The sequence below is a fragment of the Convolutriloba macropyga genome, chromosome 15 (assembly GCF_964194025.1).
Source record: "Convolutriloba macropyga chromosome 15, txConMacr16.3, whole genome shotgun sequence".
NCBI classification, from domain to species: Eukaryota; Metazoa; Xenacoelomorpha; order Acoela; family Convolutidae; genus Convolutriloba; species Convolutriloba macropyga.
The window spans coordinates 36,336,070-36,358,084 of NC_134482.1; the positions used below are offsets into that span (position 1 = coordinate 36,336,070).

Genomic DNA, 22,015 nt, shown 5'->3' on the forward strand with positions numbered 1-22,015 from the left:
AATATTCTTTGGTAAAGTTTCGCCTTCACAAAACTGCAACATTAATTAATAATGGCTAGATCATATACGGCGCTAAAATCTTGAAAGATATTATTATAGCTGCTCAATTATGCATTATCGAATGGACCGTTTATCATAAAGATGAAAAGGAGAGAGCAAATTAGGGCAGATGGAAAAAGCGTGTGATCTACAGAATTAGAGGGGTGCGCGGGGGGGGGGGGGGGGAGGTGAGGACTGCTGTAGCTTGTGAAAAACTTCAGATCCGTTTTTTAGTGAAGGTGGGTTTATTATTTGCAGTTGGTGAAACCAGTAAGGGAAAAAATCTGATGCAAACAAATCTACTTTGAAAAAAATTACCTGTTCTCACTAAAACAGTCTTCTGAAGCTGGACTGGTTGTTGAACAAACTCAAAAGCAATCAAGATTTTTTCTTTAAAAATAAACTTGTTTTAAGTTTTGCGTTTCAAAATTCTGAGAAATGTCCGATCAATTAATTCAATTTTCAACTCCAAAATTATCCTCACCAATGTCATCTACAAATGTAAGTGTTTAATTTTTAACAATTAGAGGAGAATTCACTGTCTTGTAGATCAAGAGCTTACTGCCACGTTCTTTTTGCAAGGAAAAGAATTTACCAGTAAATTTGTTCCACCTTTGCCATGAGTGACTACATCCACTGAACATAGACACTTTCCGCCTGGGACCTCAACCTGGGCTTACTTCAGACTTCCGGTAGAGAAAAGGTGAAAAAAACTGGCACTATTATTATAAATTTATTGAAAAATTTAATTTTACAAAGTTTTGACCCTTTTATTTTACTTCTCAGCAGATAGATTTGTCAAAATTATTTGTCTAAAATTATTTGTCTAAATTGTTTGTCAAAATTATTTGTCTAAAAAAGTTTTTTCGATTTTTTTGCTGAAAAATTACTGAAAGTTCTGATTCTGTTGTACCTGCCCGCTAGTTAGAAAAACAAATTGGAACTTCAAAAAAGAAGCTCGGATTGAAAAAAATTGAGAGTATTTTTTTTCATTTCTAGGAGTAATTTTTTTTCTTCATTTTTGGGAGTAAATTTTTTTTCCATTTTACGTGAGTGAAAAAATTTATGAGTGATAAATGTTTTTTTTTTCATTTTTGGGAGTGAAACAAATTTTCATTTTTGGGAGTGATAAATGTTTTTTTTTTTTTCATTTGGAGTGAAAAAAGTTTTCATTTTTGGGAGTGAAAAAATCTTTTTTTTTAATTTTTGGAGTGAAAACGTCTTTTCATTTTTACGGGAGTTGAAAACATTTGGCTATATCGATTTATGGAACGCAGACACTTTAGTGACTTTTATTGCACAATTAAATGAGATTGTAAAATGTAAACTGCGAAAGTGAGCTAATAACATAAAAATGTGAAAGCTTGAAGCGAATTGATTAAGTTAAAATTTCTCTTGAATTGAGAAAACCTAAAATTACACTGTGTAATTATTGATTCAAATTATTAGGACAATTGCTGTAATATTGATAAGCATTATATCTCTTGTAAAACCTGACCAGCAGAATTTATGTGACAATAATTAGAAATAATCTCTAAACTTAGGATTGAGAAACTTGGATCTTTTCCTTTTGTGACCCCCCCCCCCCACCCCCCCCACCCCCCCCACACCCACACACACAGTTTATAGTATGCGCAATATTTACTACCAGCCCGGGGGGAAATAACGGAAAAGATCCCAATTTTTTCATCCATCTAAAAAAGAATTAATTTTTCAATCAAGATTTTTAAGTTGCTCTGGAATCAGCTAAGCGCGTACTTGCGGCTTGGTTATTTTGCCCACGTGACGAGCATTGCTGAGATTGTGCCATCGCTAACAAGTTCCCTCTCGTTTCGTCTGGACCCGGCCGGAAAGCAACCCAGAAATTCACGGATCTCGGCTCTTATAGATCGTGAGAACACGACTATGATCAGAGGGTTCAGGGCGGAATTCAGAAGTAGAATGTATATAACGACACAGATCTCGATTGGGGTGAGATGATCCAGCATTTTGAAGTGTCCGGCTATGTTCAGGAGGTGCCGGGGGAGGGAGCAGATGGCGAAACAAACAGTGACGCAAATGAGCATTCGTACTGTATTATTTCTGTCTCTATCTCTCAAGATCATAGACTTGTTCGTAGCTGCACCACGACCTGCCATTGAATTCATACCTGTTAAAAAGTGGTTATTGGTTCAACCCCCTGTCGAGCTCTCAACTGTAAAAACTCCCCGGTTGAGACATCGACTTATGAAAAGACTTTATAATTCTAGTAGGGGGGGTCCAATATTGACTATAAATACAACGTCCAGCTCCTAGTCGGGGTAATAAAGTCGGTCCATAAAGTCGAGGTAAAATTTTTTCATGGGTCAAGATAAGGTCTTTTCATAACAAATTAAGGTCGAGCATGGTGTCTCCATGTGTCGAGGATTGCATTTTTGTGGGATTAATAATATTTAACTATTCTATACTTCTTTTTGTAGTTGTTACAAGTATAGAATAGTTAAATATTTTTAATCCCACAAAAGACTAAACTAGCGTTGCAATATGCAGTCCACCTTTGAAAATCAGGTTGAATTTTGCCAAAAAAATCCTAGGAAACATGGAATTCTTAAGATAAGTTAAATTTTGCAAGTAACTTATATTGCGAATTTGTTCGGCTGAATCAACAAGGTAACAAAGACTTAACAATCGACTTTTCATCGACAATGAGTTTAATGTGTTATGATTAAGTTCCTTCCATTCTAAAACTGTTTTTTTAAATTAAATTCATAATAGCAGAGTTCGTTTTTCGATAAAATATCAGAAACATTGAAAAATTTGAGCGGTCAAATCCGTTGATTTTCAGCGGCAAATTTTCAGCGCAAATAGATTTTTCTTGGGTACAGCTCGAACACTATAGGTCGAGCTAAAGTTAAGCATCATATTTGGGCTGAGCCAGAGTCTAGTTGAACGTATAGGTTCAGCTCAAGTCGTATCATGGGCTGTCTGAGTCGAGCAGGGGCTTTTCATACCACTTTTGGGTCGAGCGTTGTGTTTTCATAAGTCGAGGTCTGAACCTGGACAAGAATGTAAGAATTGCGATGGATGGTTGTAATAGTTGCTGTTTTTAGTGTTGATTGCGATGAACTCCCATGACCCCTCCCATGAACTCCCATGACCCCTCCCCCGCAAAAATTAGCAATAAACTCTCAATTGACCACAATCCTTTCAGTTTAACTTCTTTCTCCTCATTCTTAGCAAAATTTCTATGGTGAAAAATTCTTATGGGACGTGTGGTATAGTATGACATAGTATTAAAAAGGGGCTGTTGATTTGGGTACACCAAATCTGTTTAATTTTAAGTTATTTTAATTTAGTTCAGTTTGTTTATCATTTAGTTCTAATTTCATTGTCAATTTCCTGTTTGAAGATCCGATCTTCATATTTCACGTTTATTTATTTTGTTTACAATTTTTGTCTGAAAACCCTGTCTGTTCATGTAGTCTTCTGATTTGAGTTGCCGCGTTTGGAGATATTTTGATGTGATCAAATTGTTGATCAAATTTAGTTATTTTTGATTTCCTCATTCTGCTCAATTCGTACTTCAAGTTTAGTTGCCTCTCTTTATTCTCAAATCAGCTCCGCCAAACACTCAATTGTACTCAAACAATTTTAAGCCTTATTTCGCTAAGCGAAATACGAATCTATAAACTAGAGCTAAAATCTTACCGCCAATTGCACACATATTTAGCACTTAGAAAAACGGATTTTCATATTTCAAATTTAATAGCGAAATCGCTCCGCGAATTAGCAAATAAAAAATACAATAAATTCTGTACTTTGGCACCGCTATTTCACTTCGAATACAGTAACGAAATCTGTATGACATGGCGCAGCCAGCACGTGAATCTCGAAAAACACCGCTGTCGATAGAGCCATTTTCGGAACGACCAACTTCGGATCCTCCTATAAGATGGGAAAAGTGGCGCATTCAAGTAAAACTTGCCACTCTTGCACGTGAAAACATCACACTAGATACACTTCTCCAACCGAAACCAACAATGGTACGACAAGCAGCTGAACCGAAGTACGAGAGGGCAATTGAAGATGGGACAGAAGACACAGAAAGAGATAAACAAATAAGAAATAGTCAATTGAAACTTCAATGGGACTTGAAATGCCAAAAGATAACGGAGGCAGGTGTCTTATGCGGAGAAAGGCCATGGCATCTCTGTGACCAAAAATGTGTTTCACTTTTGTATCTTAGCATCGGAACAGAGGGAAGACGTCTCCTAACACAAAAATTCCCACATGACGACATCTACAATCTCACTACCCTCAAGCTCTGGGAAATGATGGAGATAGCCTTCATTCGTCCTAGAAATATCACCTTTGATCGCTATGTGTTCTTCTCAAGAAAGCAGAAGAAAGGCGAAACAGTCGAACATTTCTACAGTATTTTGAAAGAATTGGCAGAAAATTGCGACTTCGAAAATCGAGAAGAGGTAATAATCAGTAATCAGAGACATCTTCCTCACAAACATGTTGGACGATGACATCCAACGCGAACTCCTTCGCGACACAGAAAGACCCAGAAAGAGCACTCAGTATAGCTGTAAAGATGGAAATGGGACAACAGAATCAACAGAGAATTTCCTCAAACAGCAATAACAGCGCAGCTGGTATTACGGTGAATGCTATACAATCTTTCAATAGATTTTGCGGCGCGGGTGGACGCGGAAATCAGTCAGGCAGAGTAGCAGTCAATCGAGCAACGATTGGTCAGTGTAGAGGATGTGGTCAAGCTTGGTCTACAACACATCGCCAGGTTTGCCCTGCCTTGGGTAAGAAATGTTCAAATATTTCTCAAACATTTCAATATGCTCAAACATTTCGCCAAGGTATGTCGAAAGAAATTAAATAATTCGAAAAATTCTTGTCAAGGTAATCGCCCCAATAATGTAGAAAACGCTGAAACTACAGAACAAAACACACATTCTGAAAATCAAAATGTTAATTATATAAACTTTAATGAACAATTCCATTCCCACTACGATTCTTCGGACGATAATTACGTAGCAACAGTAGAAAATGTTAGCACACCGCCCATTGCACTGCAAAATATGACAATAACAATTGGAAATACAGACTATTATTTAATCTTAGATTCTGGTAGTGGATGTACTATTATCAATATGTCATTGGCCAGGGAAATAATGCTTAATTGTGCGCAATCACAATGGTCCGAGAAGAAACCACTCGAATTAAAGTCTTTTTTCGAACAATATTGTCGAAACTCTAGGAACTCTAAAAACACCAGTTCGTTTTAATGATTGGAAAATTCAAAAAGCAAAAATAACGGTAGTAGCAGACGGATTTAGACCTATTCTAGGACGAGATCTTTTCGATTAACTGGGTTTAACAATCTCACAAAAGCCTTGCCCAGATATATAAATCAACATAGAAACTCCTTGTGCAATAAAAAAATCGCTGGCAAAGGAATTTCCTGATTTAATCTCATGAATAGGAAAATCGAAAAATCATACAGTCAATTCAAAATTTCACAGAAATTATCGAGTCACGCATCAAAAAGGGAGAAAAGTGCCAATTCATCTTCAACCAACAGTGAAAATTGAAATTGAAAAATTGTTAAATGAGGGACATATCGAAAAATTAACCAACTTCTCTGATCAATGTTTCATATCTCCAATAGTTATTACAGTCAAAAAGGATCAATCAATCAAAATAGCATTAGATTCCAAAGTTCTGAATAAAGCTACCTACAAAAACAAATATCAGATGCCAAATATCGATTCGCTAATTCAAACAATTTCACAAACACTGTCAACCGCGCCGCAATAGACAGCTTATTTCACGACAATCGATTTACAGTACGCGTATAGTCATTTAAATTTACACAGTGATACGGCCCGCCACTGTAACTTTAATCTCGTAAGCGGAGATATGACCCGCACTTATCGATTCGAAACGGGGTTTTACGGTCTAACAGATATGCCAGCCGAATTTCAAAGAGCAATGGATTGTACACTCGCCGGCCTAAATAATAGATTCTGTTTTTTCGACGATATACTGATAGTAAGTAGAGGTGGAATTGAACAACATCTCGATCTTGTTCGGAAAATCTTGTTCGGATTAGATCAAGAAAACCTTCGAATCAATCTCGCAAAATGTCATTTTGCAAAAGATAAAATTGAATGGCTTGGACATATCATCACTTAAACAGGCATAACACCATTGTCGAATAAAACAGATGCCATCGAAAAATTATCTTCGTCTACAAATCTCAAAAAACTCCGATCTTTTATGGGATCAGTTCATCATCTGGGCAAATTTATTCCTATTCTGTTGCAATTATGTTATCCACTTAGACCACTACTTAAGAAAAATACAAAATTTATTTGGACGGATGAACACGAAGAACAATTCAAATTGATAAAAGCAAAGATTGCTGAAACAACCGAAAATAAGCATTTTAACCCAGACCTAGAAACATGTATAAAATGCGACGCTTCACGTAAAGGTTTCGGTTGTGCATTAGAACAACGAAGACCAAACGGTTGGCAGACCGTGGCTTTTGCATCGCGATTTTTGAACTCTGTAGAAGATAGATATAGCATCAATGAACTCGAGTTGTTGGGTGTTGTTTGGTCTATTGAACATTTCAAATATTATTTATATGGCAAACCATTCACCGTAATAACTGATCAAAGCAACTTTACTTTAGATCATGAGAGAAAATAGAGCTAATAAATCCTACAGTAGTCGACTAACACGTTGGGTAGATAGATCACAACCTTTTGAATTTCCGATCGATCATCTACCTGGTTCAAAAATGGGACTTGTTGACTATATGTCGCGCGACCCACAACAAAAAGCTGTTAATATATCTGCATATGAAGAACAATTCATAGTTGCTAACTTGGATGTGATTAAGCGAGGCGCGAAACGCTTCTTATTAAATGCAGAGAATTACACCAATTTTGCAGCGCGAAATCCACTTCTAAATCAAGCCTCAATTACCCCAAATTCCATTAACAAATTAGGCATTGAATTCGCACCGCGAAATCCAGAATTTTCTGCATTACGGAAAATAATAATACAATTAGCAACTTAGCACCAAATAACGCAAATTCTTATATCCAAATCGAGACAACCAATTTTCCACACTCGCTTTTTGCCTTCAGTTGTTCTACAAAACAGTTGCCCAATAATTTGAATAATTTTCAACGAATCGCAAACAAATTTCAAAGCGTACTCATGATGTCCAACTCTGACGACGAAACCCTAAGGCAAGTGAAGCACTCAACACCCTCAAATGTCAGATTCGAGGACGAGGCAGGTCCATCAACGGCTCCCGCAGTGCAGGCAACACCCTCAAGTCCCAATACTGATACCACAACGGTCACGTCGCCACCTACTGATGATCTTTACACAGACGCCATCAATTTTGTGCTGTCCAAAATCTTTTCAAGCACCCTAATGGCCAGCCTGACTACCAAGGACGCGATCCTCAATGAGATAAGAGACTGCATTCTGACGGAAAATGAGGATAGATGCAAGCAGATTTCGCCGTACATTCATACTTTTTGGAAGGACATGAACGTTAAGAATGAATGTTTGTGCATGGATGACAGGATAGCTATACCAAACTCGATCAAAGAAGCCTACATGGAGGCAATTCACGCAACACACCCAGGCAGCCGGGGAATGACAGATATGGCGACACATGCATGGTGGCCATACATGCATCGAGACATAATATCAAAAACAGCAAAGTGCAATCCCTGTGTCAAAATTGATAAAATTTTAAAATCTATTTTTCCTGGTAGCAAATGGGCACCATTAAAATTATGCAAAAAACCAAATGAAGAAATTCAAATTGACTTTGGCGGTCCCATTTATAATGAAAAAAATCAAGAAGTTTACTTTCTTGCATGTATAGATCGATTTTCTAAATTTCCGACAGCGGAGGTATTTGATAGAGCTAACGCAGACAATATTTTAAAATTCCTTCAAGAGTATGTTTTGCTACACGGAATAACACGTTTAATTAGATTAGATCGAGCGCGATGCCAAACTAGTCATCAAATTAAAGCATTTTGTAGTCAAAATAATATACAATTAATTGAAGCTCCAGTACACGATCACAGAGCAATTGAACTCGTTGAAAGGCTAATTCAAACAATCAAGAATGGGTTAGCTTGTATTAAAACGGCGGCGCAAAATCAACTTAACTTGAAAACATCAATAAATTCTATAATTTACCAACTACGTATATGTCGACAAAAGACAACAAATATATCACCATTTGAAGCACATTTTGGCAGAAAAGCAAATACAACGTTAAGCAATATTTCAACGGAACCTGATCCTAATAGTATCACGTATAAACCGATCTTGAATAGATATTTAGATTTGGAGACAGTCCGTTGGGAGGAACTAATTTCTGAAGAAAATTGGGGTGTAGACGCCAGGAGCGACACAGAACTGGAACACAACAGGGACAAACTAAGTAAAGATGCGGCCCGAAGAAAGAACGCAGACCCAGAGAAAGAGTCTAGACTGATCACTCATCCTGATGTTGGTCTGCCAGTGCCACGGACAGAGACTTCTTTATCAGGTAAATTAGCCAAGAAAAAACCGGGGACCAAAAGGTCGAAGAAAAGTCTTGATGGCCTTTATGATGTCTTGGCACCAGGTTCCTCAGTAGTCAAGACGGATGCACATACCTCCGTCCAAAAAGAAGCAGGAAAAAGGGAAGTCACGATCCGCAACTCTGATTTGGCGAAATTTGGGACTAAGGCGGAGCGCCAAACAGAACTCTAAATTTACGCAAATAGGAGACCAAAAGTACCCTCCGGGAAAATAACGGAAGATCTAATAAACCAACATGCGAGAGAGGCAAGAAAGAAGTTAGAGGGAAACAAGAGAATGAAACATAGAAAGGTCGCCGATGATGCCAGTGCTGTATCATCCATTCATTCTAATGTCACGAGAGCACTAAGAGTGAGAATGCCGACAAAACCCAAAAGAACAGTAGTACCAGCACCGCCACAGCCACCCTCAGAAAATCTAAGTGATTTCACGCCTCCAATGGAGCTCTCATTGACATCAATTGTAATTGCGGAGCCACCATCGAGGCCAAAAAAGAAAGCCGCTGCCAACGCAACTGCAGCAATACAGCCATTATCAAAAAGGAAAAGATCTTCTCTGTCAATTACGGAATCAGACGAATCACTAGCGTCTGTTCAGACATGCCCTCCAACAACTTCCTCGTCTACAGCACCTCCACGAAACAAAAGAAGGCAGCTAATTAAACACACTCGAACTCAAAATAAGTCGATTGTATCTTCAATCAAGAAAGCCGCAGCTTAGAGCCAAGATGTGGAAACAGACTATACAGTAGGACAATGTTCTCCTGTACAGACGTATCCGACTCAGTATTATACTTCACCAAATTATGAGGGGCCAGAAACGTCCATGACAGTCGGAGAGGCTGAGAGACTATATGAAATTGATTCAGATTAAAACTTGCAAAAAACATTAGAGTATTAATTATAGTAACCAGTAAATATGTTATTAATTTTCTGATAAACCACTTCGTCGTCTATTTTTGCCGATGGCGAAATGTGGTATAGTATGACATTGTATTAAAAAAGGGCTATTGATTTGGGTACACCAAATCTGTTTATTTTTAAGTTATTTTAATTTAGTTCAGTTTGTTTATCATTTAGTTCTAATTTCATTGTCAATTTCCTGTTTGAAGATCAGATCTTCATATTTCACGTTTATTTATTTTGTTTACAATTTTTGTCTGAAAACCCTGTCTGTTCATGTAGTCTTCTGATTTGAGTTGCCGCGTTTGGAGATATTTTGATGTGATCAAATTGTTGATCAAATTTAGTTATTTTTGATTTCCTCATTCTGCTCAATTCGTACTTCAAGTTTAGTTGCCTCTCTTTATTCTCAAATCAGCTCCGCCAAACACTCAATTGTACTCAAACAATTTTAAGCCTTATTTCGCTAAGCGAAATACGAATCTATAAACTAGAGCTAAAATCTTGCCGCCAATTGCACACATATTTAGCACTTAGAAAAACGGATTTTCATATTTCAAATTTAGTAGCGAAATCGCTCCGCGAATTAGCAAATAAAAAGTACAATAAATTCTGTACTTTGGCACCGCTATTTCACTTCGAATACAGTAACGAAATCTTTATGACAGGACGCTTTCTAAAAAGGATGCATTCTTTTAGGTAGTTTTGTAAAGACGAAACTACCTGAAAATTTAAGTAAATTAACATGAACTGTTTACGTTCTTTGGATTGATGAATTAACAAATTTATACTGTATTCTGTTTTTGTTTGGACCGCCCAGCATAAATGTAGACAGATATAAAGACTTTAAATAAGTCTAAAGCAGTTTCGCGGATTATAATTAATCAGCTTTGCAATGAGCACTATTATTATAATTTTTTAATACTTGGTTACTCAAGAAAGTATCCGATCAACTATTGACAACAATTTGGATTATAAAATCAAAGAAGTTTCAATTTCACTTCGTCAACGTCCATTTTTGGTCAAATTGAAGGAGAAAAGGACAAAAAGAATTTCTCTTCACAGATCCAGCCATCTAGATTTGAGATGTTCTTTCTCATCTCTTTTCAGTCTGCCCCCTCATTGGGCGCGATAAAATTCTTTGCATTGTAACCACAAACTGCTTGTCCTCTCACATAACGTGACAAGAACTATCTCTTACGTGAAATTGGAGCATACGGGAAAAAACTGAAGTCGCTAGAAGTATCGTAGCATTTCCTCTAATGGCAACAATTGAAACAGATTAAAAGCAACATAAAAGTTTTTAGAAGCGTAGGATCTGATGTCAACTCAAATTTTGCTACCATTGTAAGTTCCTTATTAAAAGTGATAAAAGTTGTCTCCACCCAGGACCTTAACAGAGTGACCAAAGAATTGCACAATCTCATAACACTTAGATTCATGCAGTCCAAAATTACGCCCTTCAGCTGCATCAAGACCTTGACCAGTCCTCAAAGCTGCATTTAGCAATGAGTTTGATAGCAATGTTAACCTGACAGTCCGGTCGAAAAAACATGGGCTATCAGATTGCTAGCAAAAGACAGAATTATCTCCCCGGCGCCAACTGCTCTTGGGTATCAGGATCTGTTCACTAACTGGGGATAAGTTCACCGAGGAGTAAGCCCAAAAAATACGGTCACAGATTTTTTCGTGTCTCGAAGTTGCATCTCCTTCACCATGGCAAGCATCAAGACTTTCTGTTGAAATGAAAGGACATTTTTTTGTGCTCGATATACGGTGACTTCAGTCTATTTTTTACGTCAACTCTGAATTCGTTAGGTGTGAGATGCTAACCGAGATAATGGCTCATCCCAAACAACTGAACGGCTCATCGTTAGCGGAAGAAGTCCTGCCATATTCCAATTTGAGGTTATTTTCCCTGAGTTTCAAAAAATGATTGCTGTCCGAAGATTTTTCGTTTTCTGTTTGAGTAGCTTGTTAAAAAGAGTACAACTGGCTGATTAAAGTCGATAAGAAAATTTCATTTTCTTCTGGACTGTGTTTCTTATTATAAGCATAATTCATGGTCAGTGATGAATTCAAATCTATAAGATTGAAGAATTGAAATCTGATAAGATTGCTGCGTAATTTCACACATCCGTCTAAGTTATTGCATAGAATACCTATAAAATCACATAAAGATACCGTAATCTTATTAAGTCTTACTTTAACAATCAATAGCTAAATGTGTGCATAGTTTTTTGTCTCTTTAGTTTGTTTTACTATTCAAGATTTTCAGAAAACGAAAAAGATTCCAATCTGGAATCAAAGGCAATGGAGCGCACTTAAATTACAACTATTTTTTCACTTCTCTGACATTCAAATGTTTGAATTTCATAAAATTTTACCTAACTTCTGTTTTTCCAGCTATTCTGCAAGCAGTCCTCACCGACAACGACAATTTTGCTATTGCCTCAAAAATTGATTTACAATGCGTCTAAAAATGAGAAGTAATTTACACTAAACAACAGAGAAAGAATGAGGCAAGAAAAAAATGTAAGTCAAAGACTAAATGACAGGTAAGTTATACTGAATGTAAACAACAAAAAAATTACAGAGAAAGATGAAACCTTCTGATTTTGATAGAAAACCGTCAGAAGAAAAAATATAATAAAGTAAGAGATGACCGGAGTTTAACGCCACACACTAGATGAATGCGTTTAAAACCCTTACATTCATCTGTCTTTTTGCTCAAATTGTATACAAGTAGTTTTTTTTATAACTTAAACTCTAACGACGAGGGGCTATTTTTGTTCTCAAAGTGATTTTGTTTTTAAAATACCACATTTTTTAGCAAAAAATATGTGTGTGGACACACTTGGTGTGTTTAGGAGACAGGTATTTAATATTTTGACCCAATTGTGGAAAAAAATGAGACAGCTGATTACGGCAGCAACTAATTTGGGTTAAATGAACAAGCCCTAGAAATTATTTTTTTTTTCAACTGTCCGAAAACTGGAAGTCTCATTATGGATAAAAAAACATATTTGCAAATTTGAAAATTTGTCTCTCATGCTTAGTAAATTGTAAAATCTTGCGGAAGCAATTAAAGTGAAGAAAATGAAAATTCCTAACAAAATCTTTTTTCATAAGCTGTAGGTTATTTCAGATATCATGAGCAAAATTAGTGAGTTTTCCAGTTTGTTTGTTGTGCAAAAGTTGATCATCGTCGTTTCTGGGGAAAATTGCAAAATCTAAACTTGTGAAGAAAATTTCACATTTTTTTTTGTTTTCGAGTAAAATGGTTTGCAGTTTTCTCTAGGTAGTATCAGAAATTCCCCAAAAGTTGGGGAAGGTCTAGTTCCTCATTATTTAAACATTGAGGGCTTCTTTTAACTAAACATTCTTCGAAATACTTTCGAACTTAAATTAGGACGGGTCAAGATTTCATCTCCAGCGACCAATTTTTTAAAATACATTTAGCTATTTTGTTGCTATCTGCCATTTGATTTCTCACTTGTTGGAAATTTCCCATTTTTGGCGTGATCAATTCTCATGACTCCATTACCACTCTTTCCCCCACTCTGGTTCCTCTGGTACGAGTTGGTCTTCTGCACCCCACACCTCCCCTCCCCACCTCCTCCTCCAGAAACAACTGGAACTGGTTTGTTTCCAGTGCCACTGGCACTCCCACTGGGAAGGATGAGCATCTGGGAATCGGCTGTGGAGTTGTTGGAGTTTCCATGGAAAAACGGACTCTTCAAGGTGGCTAAAATTGATTGCTGATTGCAATTACTATTAAAAATTCATTTTTAACTTGAATTCTTTGATCTGCTGAAGGTTAATTTACATACATTATTTACTAAATACAAGAGGAAAATTTTTCTAAAAATTTAAAGAATAAATAAAAGAGGATATATATGTATTTATATATAAAACAAATGCATGATGGGTGGGTGACCTAGGTTAAAAACAACATTAAAATAATGCCGGTATGAAATCTTTTCTGAACTCACTGCTTCGTCCGTTTTCCTTTGGGGATGGACATCTGTTCCCGTTTGTATTACTGGCCATGCTTACTCCTAAACACACAATTCAGTCTTAGAGTTCAGTATAGGAGCCATGATTTGTTGAGTCTTTCCCATTACAACCCCCCCCCCCCCCCCAGCTTAGTGGTCAGATAACCTATAGCCAAAAATCATGGTAATTATACCATTATGGGGGGCCATTTTTGGGTGTTAACGCGAAAGTCCAGTTTTTGATTTGTGCAAGATTGTCACCTGGAGTCTGAAGAGGGTGTACATCGCAGTTATTCCGGATGGTGTCTTGCCTGAGAGCCTTGTCTGTCTTTGCCTTGTGCAGTTTACGGATTATGAGAGAGTATGTAGTCCCAATGACCAAAAGGGGAATCACGTAGTACACCAACAGCTGGTACCTGTCAACAATTTACTCATCAGCCAATCAGAAGCAAGCTGTCACTCAAAGCCATTGAGATCAAGATTAGGTGGGAAAATATCATAAAAACGTTGAATTTTGTGATCACAAAAAGGTTACCCCCTCCCCTGTCCTGCACGGACGGGTTGTAGTGATATTTCTAGTAATTGCACACACTGAAGGGTTTATATTTCAAACCACCTTAGTTGAAAAGTCCGATCTAATCAGATACCATTATTTCTTAATAGGCCCTGAGTAGTTATTTATTTTGTGTGTAATGCGTGAAAACTTACCACAGGTGTGTTTTGAATATGATTTGTGCAATTGGTTTCATCATCTTGTTCTTCGTCTGCCAATGATTCTGACACAACTCAACCTTAAACAGTCAAAAAATTTTACTTGATTTTATGCTACCATATATAAAAAAATGCAATTTCAGAAGCAGTGCTCAAATTGAGAATACAGTATCATAAAAGACAGTTTTTGGAAAATCATTGGTACAATAGCTCATAAACGAATGAGAGTTGCGGTGTGTTCTATTAATTGCTCTCCGAAATTTGTAATTAGTTGTTTGGGTGGCTGTTGGTCTTTTTTCAGCGACTTTTTGTTCTGATGCTTTGAATTTTTGTCCTCAAAGATGCGATGAACTGGTAAAGCCCGAGGGCATCAATTGTCTGGTCAGTGCTCTACTAGCCTCTACGTATATGTTTCACCAAATTTTCTGAGGAAGTACAATATCATGATTTGAAGGTTGTTTTAGCAAGCTTGGACACCCTCGTTTGCTCTGCACCCCTCGCCCATATTTTTCCAGAGAGGCTAACCTATTTACTTAGCTTAAGAAAACTCGTACCAAAGTAAACCCCTCTCCAGTCGTTTGAGAGCATCTCACCAGATTTTGTTGGTTATGTCTTTAGAAGCCGAAGATACTGAAGTTTTCTTATTAGGCTTATAGTTGACAAACGAACACAAATACCAAAAAGTACGATTTTTGGTCAGTAATTGCTCTGCAAAGGAGTTTGAAGCAATTAATGTAAACGTGATGGTTCTTTTTTTTATGCAAAACTTTTGCTTGACTGCTTTGACTTTTCGCGTGAATTTTACGCCCTCGATTTTTTCGTTATGCAAGATCTAAAATTCTCTCTCTCATTCACAACTGTCAGCGGTGGATTTCATGTGCCGGTAGTTCACTACTAAAAGCCAAATGAAAAGTGCGCAGAAATTGGTGTAATTTTTTTCACTTTAAATTTTATTAGTGGTTACGGTGGTATATAGTAACTCCAATGGCGTCAGTTGATCCTCCCTTTAGTGAATTTAGTTACTCCCGCCTCCCCTCCCCTCTCCCCACTCAATTCTAGCAGGCTGTAACAGATGCGAGCTCCACTATTCGCTCGAGAGCAATTCTTACGACGTTAGTCGGCTATTTTTTATCGAGAGTTCCGAAAACCCGAAAGTTCCAAAACCAACTATGTGGAGATTTTTACGAATAGAATGAATATTTTTAGTATTCATAGAACATAAAAAATAATTTTAAAATTTTATGAAACAATTGTTTTGACCATCAATTCCACTAAATTAGCAGAAGATTGAATTTTTGAATTTTTTGAGAAATCGCGCATCCTGTATGATGCCCAGTTTGTGGTTTAACTGGGCTGACAAAATCTGCTAGTTGAGTTGCAAATCTTGAATTTGATCTTATTCTTGAATCATTTAGCGCACTCTCAATTTATCTCTTTAACTCTCAATTTATCTGTCGAGTGATACGCATATTTTCTAGTGAAGAGAGCTAGTAAATATAATCAACTGAAATGTGAAAGTGCAGCTAATGATACAGTATAAATCAAAATTTTCAACTGTTTACATTAGTATATGCTTTCGGACAAAATAAAAAATTTCAATAAACAGCTTTATTTGTTACGATTAACATTGTGTACATTCTACTTTTAATTTTTTTTTGGTTTCATCCGTGAAACGTTCTGTATAGTTCCCGTATTAATGACGTCGAATGAAAATAACAGTTGAAAATCGCTTCTAATTTCTTCTATGGCAACAGCAGACGCCTGTAAATCAGTTATTTTTCAAAAGTTTTGTTTTCGCCAATGTTTAGTGAATAATAAACTTTCAGTTCACTGTCTCGAAAAATTTGTTCATTTCTTAATAAATGAGCAAAGGAGGGAAATTTTGACATTTTAGCCGAAAAATTTTCCTTTTTCGGCCAAATGTCGAAACACCCCCCCCCCCTCTGAATTTTTTGTGTAACGAGCATCTCTACTATACTATGACGTATTGTTTTTATCTGCAACATACCTGTAAATCCATACCAAAGTAGGTCACATCTTGAGGAATAGACACAGCGTATGTGAAGAAAAAGACAGTATTGGATCCGAAACAGAACAGCCAGCTAAGACACGCTAGAGTACGCAAGAAGTGCACGTTCTTCCACAGATCTCCGGCCGAGGACCCCCCACAGAGGAACCAGCTCCCATCTCCACTGCATTGGGTGATAGGTTTTCGAATCACGAAATATCTCTCAAGTGCTGTATTTTTGAAGAGAAACGGAAGTTTTCACTGTCATTTTTGCTATTAATTTCTCACCTTTCGATACCACAGTAGTCAATTTAAAAAAAACTTTGCGTTCTGATCATGATTAAGTTTCTTATGGGTCCCATTTTTGCTCACTTTATCACGTAGTAATAATTTTTTTAAGAATAAAAATGAAGAGATTTATTATTCACTTATTGACTCGGTAAAAAACCAAGAAAAGCTCAATTAATAAGGTGTTGACTTTGGAAAACTCATCAAAAAATTTCACGTAACATTATTAAAAGTCGTAAGCAGTATATTATTATTATTATTATCCGAACGTTCAGAATTTTTTAAAAATTTTACCTCAGCCTGAGATCTTATAGTGAAACATAATTTTCGGTAATCTTTCAGAATCTGAATAAGCCTCTTTTTTATTCAGAACACACACAGACGCACTCACACACACACTCACGCATATATATATACATATATATATATATATATACATATATATATATATACATATATATATATATATTTGAATGTATATATGTATATATATATATATATATATATATATATATATATATATATTTTTGTGTGTGTGTGTGTGTTTAAAAAATTGTTTTTTTTTACAGAGAGAGTGAAGGCTGAGACAGGCGAGCAAGCAAGAAAACGAACAAGCGAGTGACATTTTTTTCTGTTATTTCATAGCCAACTATAAGCCAACTAATAAATTATTTGATAAATAAAAAAAATAAGATTTTCTGAGTTGTTGACTTTTCTGTACAAAAAACATTTGCACCTAGTCGGAATCCTTTTTTTCTCAGCAAAAATGATAGCAGGATAATTGATTTCATACATGTGTGGTTGGAAACTGTAGGTCAAATTTTTGGTTCAAATAGTAAACCAAACTAACAAATTTTCCTAAAGCCTAAAGTCTCAAATCATTGTTCGGAAAGGAATTGAATTTTTGTTGTTGATTTTAAATTTGGTGTCAAAAAAGTTGAACACATCACACGGATATGAAAAAGAACCGCCAAAATTGTGCTTACCCTGTTAGTGTAAACCAGGACTGTTGTTGTTGAAAATGGATGTTGAATTTATGTTTAATAAATATTAAATGCTTTTTTGAACGTAACTAATCAAAGCTGTTTAAAAATTTCCGAGAAATCAAATGGCTGAGAATTTGAAAACTTAAAAAAATCTTCTCAATCGAAATCTGGAGAATAGAGAAAGAAAGATGTAACAGATACAAATATGTAACAGATACATTATGAACAGGATCTGGTAGAACAAATTGTGGTAGGTACTTAAAAAGGAAAAAATTAATGAGCTCAAAGTAAGTATTTTGGGTAGATATTGAATAAAGAATACCCAGAAAAAATGGACCTTTTTAAAAATTATTTGTTAGCAAAAGCGCAACTGCACTTGGAGTTCTCTCTGGCAGTTCAAGGCAAAAACTGCCAAGCTCTAACTTCGACTCTCCATTTTGAAAAAGCCGCCATTATTGATATTTCTCCCATGCAAACCAGTGAGCACAAGGAAATAGGCAAAGAAACCGGCTTTTAAAGAAAAACTATGAATGCAGTAGTAAAGAGACTATCTGCTCTTAAAAAAACTCCTTGAGTAAATTTCAAAGCATCCTTGGCAAAGTTCCGATGATTAGTCGCGTGTCTTCCTGATTAGAGGACCAGAAACAAAATGGTGGTAGTAATTTTTCATTCAGCTTTTTGGACATTTTCTCAATTTCATAACAAATTATCAATATGTCTTTTTTTCTTCGAAAAGGGCAACGATCAGAAACCGCCATTTTTTCGTTCATTATGACTGAATTTTAAAATTGTTTTCAAAATGCGTGACCAAATTTGGAATAACCTATTTCGCATAAAATATACAAAAATCTAAAATGCACAAAAATATATCTTTAATCAGACATATTTGTTCTATTCCTGAAACTTTACACGGTAGTGCTCGCAGCTCGGACACAATTTATGAGCCCGATAAAATCTTTATTGTTAAAAAACTTTTTTTCCACCCTACTTTGCCAACTATTCTTTTTGCTGAGTTAAATTTGGCTCATCGTTATATTTGAGCTAGAAAAACATGAGGTGTATCACGTGAAAGTCCACTGAGCGTAAAGTTGTAAATTGAACAAAATTTAAAATTTTAAATTTTTAGAAGTGTTAACAAGATCTAAACTGTTGCAGATTTTCGCCTTATTTTGGTTTTTTCCTCACATTTTGGGAACTGTTGCCCAAATTTTGATCAAATTTACTAATTTTTCTATAAAAATGAAAGAACATTTGTTATGTTGGTTTTTGTAATTCTTTGTTGCCCAGTTTTTCTGTTTCATTATTGATATGTCTGCACGGCACTGTTTTGTGAGATATAGAAGTTTTTTTAAGGTTTTTTTCAATTGTGGCATTTAGATTAACTTGGACCATCAATTTTGCAAACGATTAATTGACTTTCAGATTCTTCCATTATTAGAAGGAGTAAAGACAAATCTTATCAACACTTAAAATGGGGCTAGAATCGATCTAATTGAGGCACTCTGATCGCTTATGGGCATTCACTAATTTCTCAAAAATTTTCTTTATTTTTGTGTGTTTTGAAATACCGTTCATCTAATGAGATTGATAGCAAGGCCTCTGGTCTGTCAGAATGTTTTCGATTGTGTTTCAAGAACTGTCCTGCTACGTTTTTTCAACTCGAAGAAACCGGACTGTGTTGTGGTTTTCTCTTCAATATTTTTACACATAGTTCCCTGACTTAGAGCTTAAAACTCAATAAAAATTTAAAACTCTGTGGGTAATGAGTATCATTAGAAGCCTTGAGCTTCCTCCAATAGTCTAAAAAGTGTGAAATGTGTTAAAGATTAATGCAGGCCTAAATTCAAGGTGAAAACTTTATGTTGAGTGCTGAGTGCTGCATTCATGCTGAGGTTTTATCTTTAGAAGTTGGGTAATTTTTTCAATTTAGTTGCTTGTCTGGCTCTATCTATAGAGACTCCTTGTTTTATCTTTTTTAAAGTGCTAATTTTACAGCAGTTCATCAGGAAATAGATTTCTTCAAATTTTGTCATTGTTAAATCTCATGCTACCTCATTTTTCAGAAACTTTCTATCAACAATTCCGGGTTTAAAATTGAAAATCTTTTGTAATCTTTGCTGAAACTTTTTACATTTTCCTAAGTGTTTTCACAAACAAATAAGGTGTTTTTTCTTATGCTGTCGAGGTAACTATGGAAATTGAAATTGCTTTGTTGACAAATCAAACGCAGCATCGAAAATTGTCTTCAGATTTTAGAAAAATTTAGAAAAATTATTAAACGTTCCCTCGAGTTGGTATGAGATGATGATACCTGGAAAAACTCGAAAAATTTAATTTTCAACTGCGTTTTTAGGTCTAGATGTTTACAAAAACAATTGATTTTACTGCATATGAACTCCTTGGTTAAGTGCCTCGTGCAGTTTTGAAAAGTGGAACTAAATTTTTTAACTTAAGTTTGACTAATAGTTTTGCGCTATTCAAAAATAGTTAAAATTAGTCTTAAGCATGATATTCATTGCACAGGAAATAGATAAATTAACCAACACAACATGTATCACAATTGTTATTTTTGTGAGAGAAAAAAAACAGGAAAACTCTTAATTGAGGAAACGGAAAAAGAGTTTACGAAGCTAATTTAGACGATTAAGAGGGAAAACAAAACGTAGTTTTAGTAAAACACGGCAGATTTCTCGCTTTGTTTATCTCAAGTTTTCCCCGATATTATCTACCTGTGTTCCGGTTACAGAACTGTTTATCACTTTAGAAGTTGCTATGCCGTCAGAAGTATAGATAGTTTAAAACAAAACATTTTTCCTGCTTAGTTAACGAACTAAATTTTCTCAGATTTTGAAAAAATCCTGCTCAATACTGAACAAAATTTTCTCACGTTCAAGCGAAAACAACTTTATAAATAATAATGTATTGTGACCCTCCCTCTCTCATTCTTCCTTATTCAATGCCTAATTCTTTTCCCCTTATTTCATGCCATTATCTGAACACAAGCAGTTTTTTTGGTTCAAATTTCGTCCAAGAACTGATCGCTTTAATAAAAACAAAAACATCCTTCTTCGAAGTTCTGAGATGCGAACCGAATTATTCAAAGATGAATATTTGATCATTTTATAATACACAAAATCTAAGGCCAACGCTGGTTAATTTAAACATGAGTTGTTATTTCTTTTTGCCTAAGATAAACGCCCAAAGTTATTTGAAGACAATCATTTCTGCATGTATAAACAAGGCAGAGCGGATTTTAGGAAAACATTGATCAATTTTTGTCGGGTTTTAAAGTGTTATCGACTCCAAAGACGAAGGAAACGATAATCAAAACGCATTTGCATCTGTTGTCTGTGTAATTATTTTCCCAGACAGCTATTTATTGTGGGAAAATTTTGGGGAAAGTACTTTTTTACGTTGCAGACATTATACACAGACATTTTTAATGCGGATTAAAAAGCCGCGTTGTATTTTAAGTATTGATATTTTTCAGTAGTGTTATAAATTAATGGGTTGTAAACTGATGTGAAATCAATTTGTGTCTTAACTATCGTAGTTGATACAAAAAATGAACATTTCGGATGGCGTTTAAGCTTATAGAAATTATAACAGTCTGATTTTTTGTCTTCCGTGTGCTAATACCGGTGAAAATTATTGTCGGCCATTTTTAATGTCACAGCCTCGCTCTGAATATTATGCAAAAAACTAACAATTAATGTGCATTTAATGTCATTTTAATTTCGATTTAAATTTCTTGAGCACTAATTTTTTGGTAGAAAAGTTTTTGTAGTTTTTTTCCTGTTTGTGTCCAGGAAACTAGTTCGAAAACAGGTTGAAAACAACATGTCCTTCTATATTCGAAAGGTAATTTACGCTGCTTGTTATAATTAAACGCCTTTCATGTGAGTAACATTTACCGTTGCGATTAGACATTAGGGACATTGACAGTATGTCAGGATGTTAGCACAAAGAATATAAAAGTTACTCTTAAATACGCTATATAAAAAATAAACAATAATATGCTTGTATAAATAATGTTTTTGTTGTGTCGAGCACAAATAATCTTTATTGTTCCGACCCCACCGTAGAGAGGACACGGAACTATATGCTGAACTGGATATTTTTTGTTCAGTCAACTTTGGCCGATCGATATATTCATCGTAAAGGGTTTTGAGTGGTATCATTAGAAAGCACGTTCAGATAAAAATATACAATTAAAACGATTTTTTAAATTTTGCTTTTTTCCCACAGAGCTATCGAGGTTTAAAATTTTATGAACGTTTGGCTGATTTTCGTTGTTTATGTTTACACTTGCCGTAATTTTACGCTTTTTCTACTGAAAAGTATGTTAAAACTGTTGCCAATAGCGTTGGGGGTTTCACCTCTAAAGATGGAAAACTGTTGTTAAACCGTTTGATCAAAATTTTCAGCTTAAATGTTTTTAAAAAATGC

General features: G+C 35.6%; 1 pseudogene; it reads right to left on the reverse strand.

Annotated features, from left to right (window-relative positions):
- Nucleotides 1–1,699: 1,699 nt before the first annotated feature.
- Nucleotides 1,700–21,496, reverse strand: LOC142354171 (uncharacterized; annotated as a pseudogene).
- Nucleotides 21,497–22,015: the final 519 nt, after the last annotated feature.